We start from the raw sequence: 9,004 nt of genomic DNA on the forward strand, positions 1-9,004 counted from the left end.
ATCCGGGCAAAGTGTAGGCAGCCTGGGCACCCCGTTTGCGGTTGGCCTCGGAAGTAGAGGCAGTCTCGTAGGACTGAGCCCTTGAACGTGGCGGGTTTGGTGCTCACTCCAGGTAGATGACGTCAGAAATGAGTTGAATTGCCGCACCCCGGAGAATCAGAGAATCGGTTACTGGGGAAACTCCACATATTTTGTGTCACAAAGAATCTCAGAGGCGATGAAAAGCCAAAAGGCTGCTGTCCGCAAGCCAGGAAGCAGGCTTTTGCGAGGAACCGAAATCTGCCACCTTGATCTTGGACTTCCCAGCTCCCCAAACCGGGAGGCATAAAATGTCTGTGGTTTAAATCCTCCCAGCCTATGGCATTTGGCTCCAGCAGTCCGAGCCGCCCAAGGCAGAGATGGGTCCCGGTAAGGGGGATGTGGCTGCCACGCACACCGACAAAAGCAGAAACAGTCACGGGAAGAAGCCGGGAGGGTTTTGAGGCGCAGCGAGAAGCAGCCCGGACTGCAGAGAAGAGACTGCTCAAAGCGATTCTGATGAAGGCTCGGGAGGGAGGGAGAAAGCGCCCACCTTCTCACGAGCAGAACGTTGGTAGAAGGAGGGGTGGCGAAGGCCGCTCCGATGAGTTCTCAGACGGAAATGGGGAACGTGTTTTTGGACAGTGGGGAAAAGGCAATCCTTGTGATAAAGCGGCACAGAACTCGGCCAAATGGTCTTGGTGTTCCGGTGCTTTGAGGAAGGCTTGGTTCCCCCTGACCGCTGAGCGTGATTAAATGCAAGGGGAGAGAAAGGCAGTGAAGGAGGATCGCTAGATAAGAAGGAACCGGAGCCTGAAGATTTGGACAGTTCTCAGCCTGCCCACATGGCAAAAAAACCCAGAAAGGTGTTTAATAAAAAGAAAACATCAAGGATGTGGCCGGCTGACCGTTTGACAAGGTTAGCTTGAGTGTGAACCATGGACCTAATCAGCCATCTCAACAGAGGTCAGAAAGAGAGGATTATACCAGCAGAGACACTGACCGTTGGAACTAAAAGGACAGAGGAAGCTGGGCCACAGGAAGGAAGGCGGTTGGAATTCTGAGATCCTACAGGACTAGGTCATACTGCTATTCAGCTGTGAACATGTGCTATTGAAGAAAAAGGAAGAATGGAACACCTGGCTGGTTCAGTCCTTAGAGCATATGACTCTTTAAAAACATTTTTTTTTTAATGTTTATTTATTTTTTGAGAGAGAGAGAGAGACAGAGCACAAGCAGGGGAGGGGCAGAGAGAGAGAGGGAGACACAGAGTCCGAAGCAGGCTCCAGGCTCTGAGCTGTCAGCACAGAGCCTGACGCGGGGCTCAAACCCACAAACTGTGAGATCATGACCTGAGCGAAGTCCGACACTTAACCGACTGAGCCACCCAGGCGCCCCACCACTTTCTTCTTTTTTTAAGTATTTTTTTTAAGTTTATTTATTTTGAGAGAGAGAGAAAGAGAGGGCAAGCATGGGGGAGGGCAGAGAGAGAGAGAAAGAATCCCAGGCAGGGTCCCCACTGTCAGCAACAAGCCCAATGTGGGGCTCTATCCCACGAACTGTGAGATCATGACCTGAGCCAAAACCAAGAGTCAGATGCTTAACTGACTGAGCCACCCAGGTGCCACTCTTCTTCTTCTTTTTTAAGTTTATTTATTTTGAGAGAGAGAGAGAGAGCACAAACAAGGAAGGGATGGCGGGGGGCGGGGGAGAGAATCCCAAGCAGGCTCTGAGCCACCAGCACAGAACCTGATGCAGGACTTGATCCTAAGAACTCTGAGATCACAGCCTGAGCCAAAACCAAGAGTTTGAACAGACTGAGCCCCCCAGGTGCCGCCCCCCCTTTCTTCTTTCTGACTTCTCCCTTTGGGAATAGAAATGTCTATCCTGTGCCTGCCCACCACTATGGGTTTGGGAAACCCAAAACTTATCTGATTTTACAGGTTCATAGCTGGAGAGGAGTTTTGCCTCTGGATGAAGCATACCACAAATCTCACCTGTGTCTGATTAAGATGATGTTTAGATGAGACTTTGGACTTCAGACTTTGCAGTTGATGCCAGAAGGAGTTAAGCATTTGGGGGCTTTTGAGATGGAATGAATGTATTTTGCATGCGATAAGAACATGAGTTGGGGGAGGGGCCAGGAGTAGAATGTTGTTTGTCGTCAGGTCTGTGCTTTAATCCCCCCATCTATGGTGGTTTGTCATAGCTTCGTGAGCTACTAAGACCTCCAAACAGTGGAATATTCGCCAGAAAAAGGAGGGAAGTACTGACATGGATGAGCCTTGAAAACACAGTGTCAAATTAAAGATATCAGACACACGGGCCTCAGGGTGGCTCAGTCAGTTGAGCATCAAGACTCTTGATTTCAGCTCAGGTCATGAGCTCACGGTTTGTGGGATTGAGCCCTGAGTCGGGCTCTGCACCGACAGCTTGGAGCCTGCTTGGGATTCTCTGTCTCCCTCTCTCTCTGCTCCTCCCCAGCTCTCTTTCTCTCTCTCTCTCAAAATAAATAAATAAACCTTAAAAAAGAGATATCAGATGGGGCGCCTGGTTGACTCAGTCAACCGGACTTCTGCTCAGGTCATGATCTCAAAGTTCCTGGTGGATTCGGGCCCTGCGTCAGGCCCTGCACTAGCAGGGAGAGCCTGCTTGGGATTCTCTCTCTCTCTCTCTCTCTGCCCCACCCCCACTTGCATGTACTCTCTGTTTAAATAATAAATAAACTTAAAAAAAAGATATCAGATACAAAAGATCATGATTGTCATATTGTATGATTCCATTTATATGAAACATCCAGAATAGCCCATTCCATAGAAACACAAAGTAGATTAATGCTTGCCAGGGCTGTGGGGGAAGGGCTGACTGCAAATGGGTAAGGGGTTTCCATTTGAGGTTACGAAAAAGTTCTAGAACAGGACAGTGGTAGTTGCACGACATTGTGAATGTACTTACTGTCACTGAATTGTACACTTAAAAAAAATTTTTTTTAATGTTTATTTTTGAAAGAGAGAGAGACAGAGTGTGAGCCGGGGAGGGTCAGAGAGAGAGGGAGACACAGAATCTGAAGCAGGCTCCAGGCTCTGAGCTGTCAGCACAGAGCCCGACGCGGGGCTCAAACTCAAGAACTGCAAGATCCTGACCTGAGCCAAAATCAGAGGCTTTAATCGATGGAGCCACCCAGGTGCCTCAACACTTTCAAAGGGAATAGGGGCACCTGGGTGGCTCTGACCGTCAAGCGTCCGACTCTTGGTTCCAGCTCAGGTCAGGATCTCACAATTCGTGAGTTCGAGCCCGAGCAGGGCTCTGCATTGACACTTTGAAGCCTGCTTGGGATTCTCTCTCTGCCTCTGTCTCTGCCTCCCCTCTGCTCTCTCTTGCTCTCAAAATAAATAAAGTTAAAAAAATTAACGGAAAGGAATTTTGACGAATGCTACAGCAGGGACGAGCCTTGAAGATTTAAGCTATGTAAAAATAAGCCAGCCACAAAAGACAAATATGATTCCATTTACGTGAGTAGTGTAATGTAAGAGGCAGAAAGCAGAATGGTGGTTGCCAGGAGCTGGGAGGGAGGGAATGGGGGAGTTAGTGTTTAACGGGGACAGGGTTTCAATTTGGGAAGAGGAAAAGTTCTGCAGATGGATGGTGGTGACGGCCGCACAGCACTGTGAGTGTATTTAATGCAAACGCACTCTACTCTTTTTTTGAAATTTTTTAAAACGTGTATTCATTTTTGAAAGACAGAGAGAGACAGAGCACTAGAGGGGGAGGGGCAGAGAGAGAGGGAGACACAGATTCTGAAGCGGCTCCAGGCTCTCAGCACAGAGCCGGATGCGGGGCTCCAACCCACGAACCCTGGGTGCATGGCCTGAGCCGAAGTCTGACCTTACACCAACTGAGCCACCCAGGCGCCCCCAAATGCACGGTACTCTCAAAAAAACAGTTAATACGATAACATTTTGTTATGTAAACAAAATACCCTAAATCTAAAAACTAAAAAAAAAAAAAAAAAAAAAAAGAGGGCGGGGGTGGAGGGCCGCCTGGGTGGCTCAGCTGGTTAAGCCCCGGACTCTGGATTTTGGCTCAGGTCATAATCTCACAATTCGCGAGATCGAGCCCCTGTCGAGCTCTGCCCTGACAGCACAGAGGCGGCTTGGGATTCTGTGTCTCTCCTCTCTCGCTGCCCCTCCCCCCCTCTCAAAATAAATAAACATTTTTTTTTTTTTTAAAAAGAGAGAGCCCCCTGCCTCCTCAGTGGACGGGCAGAGGAGGTGCGGCTCGGCCACCAGGGGGCGCTCCCCACACCCCGACCCTACCTCAGCCTGGAGCCGCCTAGGACCCGCCTGGAGGAGCCGGGATTTCCAGGCTCCGGAAGGCAGCGTGAGGGGTGAGGGGGCGGGGCAGCCACCACGGTGTCACCCCGCCCGCCCCCTTCCCCCCCCTCCCCCCGCAGGCCACTGCCACCAACTGAGTCTCTGGGGGAGCCGCGCAGTCTGGGAGAGGCGGCGGTGGGGAGAGGGGGGGAGGGGGGAGGGGGGGCTGCTGGGGAAGAGGAGGGGGCAGGGGGTAGACGGGGGTAGATGGAGGGGGTGGGCGCCCCCCGCTGGCCTGGTGCCACGTGACCCCACTGCTCTGTGTCTGGGGCCAAAATAAGTCCTGGGGGAAGCTAGGTGCCTTTTCCTTAGCGCCTTCTTTCCCTTGGACAGTGTGAAGGGTGAGTCTCAGCAGGTGGCATTTTTCCGTGTGATTTCAAACACTTTCCTTAAAAAACGCCCGAAGACACAGATCCGGGCCGCGGGAAAACAAGGTTCAAAGTTAAAATAAGGGCCCACCTTGATTTCGTGGGGTGCTTAAGTGAGGAATTGTTAGACATTTCCTAGGAGCGCCTGGCTGGCTTAGAAGGTGGCAGGCGGGACTCTAGATCTCAGGGTCATGAGTTCGAGCCCCACAGTGGGCCTGGAGATTACTTACATACATACATATTTTTATTTTATTAAAAAATTAAAAAAATTTTAATGTTTTTTATTTAATTTTGAGACAGAGAGAGACAGAGCATGAGCAGGGGAGGGGCAGAGAGAGGAGGAGACACAGAATCTGAAGGGGGCTCCAGGCTCTGAGCTGTCAGCATAGAGCCCGACGCAGAGCTCAAACTCACAAGCCTGAGCCGAGGTTGGACACTTAACCGACTGAGCCACTATGCGTTCCAGATATGTCTTTTTTTTTTTAAAGACACATATCACATCTTTGTGTTTTTATTTATTTATATATTCTTAAGTAACCTCCACACCCAACGTGGGGCTCCAACTCACAACCCAGAGATCCAGAGTCGCATGCTCTTCTAATTGGGCCAGCCAGGAGTCCCTAAAGTCTTTTTAGGTTTGTTTTATTTTAATCAGGATATGCATAAGCATATTGCATTTGATTGATGAGACTCCTACTTCGTTACCTCTTTTAATTTAGAACAAGCCTCCTTACCCCTATTTTTATCATGCTATGTTATCGGGTGACATAATCACTTATTTGTCTTCTAGAATTGAATTCCCCACATTCCTTATGAACCAGTAGTTAGATTTACAGGCTGATTTAGTTCCTTTTTTGAAAAGGGATTCACAGAGGGGCGCCTGGGTGGCTCAGTCGGTTAAGCGTCCAACCTCCGCTCAGGCCATGATCTCATGGTTCGCGGTTCAAGGTTCGAGCCCCACATAGGGCTCTGTGCCGACGGCCCGGAGCCTGGAGCCTGCTTCAGATTCTGTGTCTCCCTCTCTCTGCCTCTCCCCAGCTCAGGCTCAGTCTCTCTCTCTCTCTCTAAAATAAACATTAAAATTAAAAAAAAGGAGAAGAGAAAGGATTCCCAGGTACTCCTATGGCCATCTCTTAATGCATCATGTCATACACACACAGTACCCGGCCCCACCTTGAGTGATAAGATTCATCAGTGGGTTCCTGTGGGGGTGTCAGCCTGACCCGTTCGTTTCAAAGACTCTCTTAAGGCCACGTAGAATCACGTTCTCAACCACTGATGATTATTGCTCGGGGCCATCCTTTCCTCCAAGGGTGAAAAATGGTGATCTTCTGAATCTGCTATTCTTTTCCCATCTATCAGTTGACATCCTATAAATAAGAACTTCGCCTCCTTCGCTTTTTGCTTCATCTGAACTAGAGTTTGCACCAGAAAGGCAGAGAACTGCCGCAGGTTGTTCGCTGCTGCTTTGGGTCGCGTCCTGTGCCAGAAGGAGGGGTGAGGGCCAGCCAGAATGGAGCTGGTTAGCCTGCAGGCAGAGGTAGAGGGGGGCACAGCTTTGCTAAAAGAGATGTAAAGTCACCGCTTCTGTGTCCTGAACTGAATGAAGTGGTGCTTCCAGGGCCCGCAAAGCAGCAAATCTTAGCAGATGAGATTCCTGAGAGTTCTCCCAGAGGCGACCTCGTCTCTGCGTCCTCCCGGCCTTGCACCCTCAGCCTCCGGGCTGCATCTCTAGCATGTCACACATCCTCACCCCAGGGCCTTTGCACTGATTCTGTGCCCCGCCCCCTCCCGCACTGCTATCCACACAGCTTGTTCCTCACCTTGAGACTCACTTTTGTGAGTCCTTTTTTTTTTTTTAGAGAGAGAGGGAGAGAGCATGTGCAAACAGGGGAGAGGGATGGGGAGAGAGAGAGAGAGAGAGAGAGAGAGAGAGAGAGAGAGAGAGAGAATATGAATCTCAAGCAGGCTCCATGCTCAGCACAGAGCCCTGGCATCATGACCCAAGCTGAAATCAGGAGTCGGACGCTTAACTGACTGAGCCCGCCAGGCGCCCCTCTGAGTCCTTCTTAACCATCTTACTTGAAGGTCACCACCAACATCCTGAGGTATTATTTTCCTGTAGCTCTTACCACTATGTGATGCACTCTATTTTTAACTTATGTTTATAATCTCCTCCTCCCATGGGAGTGGAAGGTCCAGGAGCGGAGAAACTTTTCGTTTTGTTCCCTGCCAAATTCCGGGCACTTGCACATTTGTTCGTATTTGGATAAATTCACAAATGTTGATAAAATTCTGCCTCCCACAAGAGCCGACTGTCTCTCGTGGCCTCCAGGCAGAGCCGTTATGTTAGGGAGCAGGAGATTTCCACAAAGGGGAGCCCTCACAGCCCACGGCCCCCCATTCAGATTACTCATCACACAATTCTCAAATCTGATGTCGATCTACACCGTCAGCTAATCCACTTACTACCTGATTCTACCCTGAAACAATTTCATAGTCTTTCTGTTTGGTGGGGTCACAATATCTCATTGGACTGACAATCTCCTAACTTTTTCTGGCTCTGAAGTCACTCTTCCTTCCTTCCTTCCTTCCTTCCTTCCTTCCTTCCTTCCTTCCTTCCTTCCTTCCTTCCTTTCTTTTCTTTTCTTTTCTTTCTTTCCTTTTTTAATGTGCATTTATTTTTGAGAGAGAGCACAAGCAGAGGAGGGGCAGAGAGAGAGGGAGACAGAATCTGAAGCAGGCTCCAGGCTCTGAGCTGGCAGCACAGAGCCTGATGCGGGGCTCAAGCTCACTGACTGCGAGATCATGACCTGAGCCGAAGTCAGACGCTTAACTGACTGAGCCAGCCAGGGGCCCCTGATGTCATCGTGTCTAAGGGTCAAACTAACAAGCTGGTTTCTGTTAGTTGGAGCAAGAGTGACATCTGATACCCGGACTTTAATTTCTCACTGAAGTCTGTCATTACCTGCACACTGCCAGCTCCTTCCAGGCATAGACCTTTACTCAGCTGTTCTCCTCGGAGCCCTAAAGCCCAGCTTAGAGCCTAGTACATCGTAGGTGTTCAGTGGACATTAGTCCTCTGCTGACTTTCCTTCTCCTGCATAGACTCGGTGATCCAGGGAACCAGTTACTCCCTCGCAAGATTCCCTGAAACTACCCCCACGTTCCTTCCACTCGTCGGCCAAACACTCACTGTCTATACTCGCTCATCTCCTCTGGTCCCACGCTCCTGGCGTGCTGGCCCAGCGCCGGTCCCACTGCTGCTTGCCTTCTGGCCACCTAGGCCATCTCAGCCGGGGCCCTTCACTGCGTCCGCCCTGAAACGTTCCCTGCCCTTGCTTCCCGGGTGCCGCCCCTCTGTCCCCCCTTCTCGCAACTTTTGTATCTCAGGCTTCTCTCTCACTTTAGCTCTTTTTTAAAAAATTTATTTATCTTGGGGTGCCTGGGTGGCTCAGTCCGTTGAGCGTCTGACTTCAGCTCAGGTCATGATCTCACGGTCCAGTCCGTGAGTTCAAGCCCCGCATCGGGCTCTGTGCTGACCGCTCAGAGCCTGGAGCCTGTTTCGGATTCTGTGTCTCCCTCTCTCTCTGACCCTCCCCCATTCATGCTCTGTCTCTCTCTGTCTCAAAAATAAATAAATGTTAAAAAAAAATTTTTTTAATAATTTATTTATCTTGAGAGCTCAAGCAGGGGAGGGGCAAAGAGAGAGGAGCAGAGAAACCCCAAGTAGGAACGACGCTGCTTTCACGGGGCCTGATGAAGGGCCTGAACCCACGAGCCACGAGATCACGACCTGAGCTAAAACCAAGAAGCAGACAACCAGCCGACTGAGCCACCCCTCTCTCACTTTAAACTCAGTGTCCCCGGGGCGCCTGGCTGGCTCAGTCGGGGGAGCGTGCGACTCTTGATCTCAGGGTTGTGAGTTCAAGCCCCATGTTGGGTGTAGGGATTACTTATAAATAAAATCTTAAAACACACACACACACACACACACACACACAATGTCCAGCACAGTCTCATCCATATGCATAGTTTATATGCTTGACATCATCTCCTGACAGCCTGGCTTGTACTGGGCACAGCACTTCAAAATCCAGACCTCATTCTTCTGATTGTGTTACCTTCTTTCTTTTTTTAATGCTTATTAATTTACTTTGAGAAAGGGGAGGGAGGAATGGGCAGAGAGAGAGAGGAGAGAGAATCCCCAGCAAGCCCCGCACTAACAAGCACAGGGCCCGAGGT

This window comes from Neofelis nebulosa, chromosome 2 (assembly GCF_028018385.1).
Source record: "Neofelis nebulosa isolate mNeoNeb1 chromosome 2, mNeoNeb1.pri, whole genome shotgun sequence".
Taxonomy (NCBI): domain Eukaryota; kingdom Metazoa; phylum Chordata; class Mammalia; order Carnivora; family Felidae; genus Neofelis; species Neofelis nebulosa.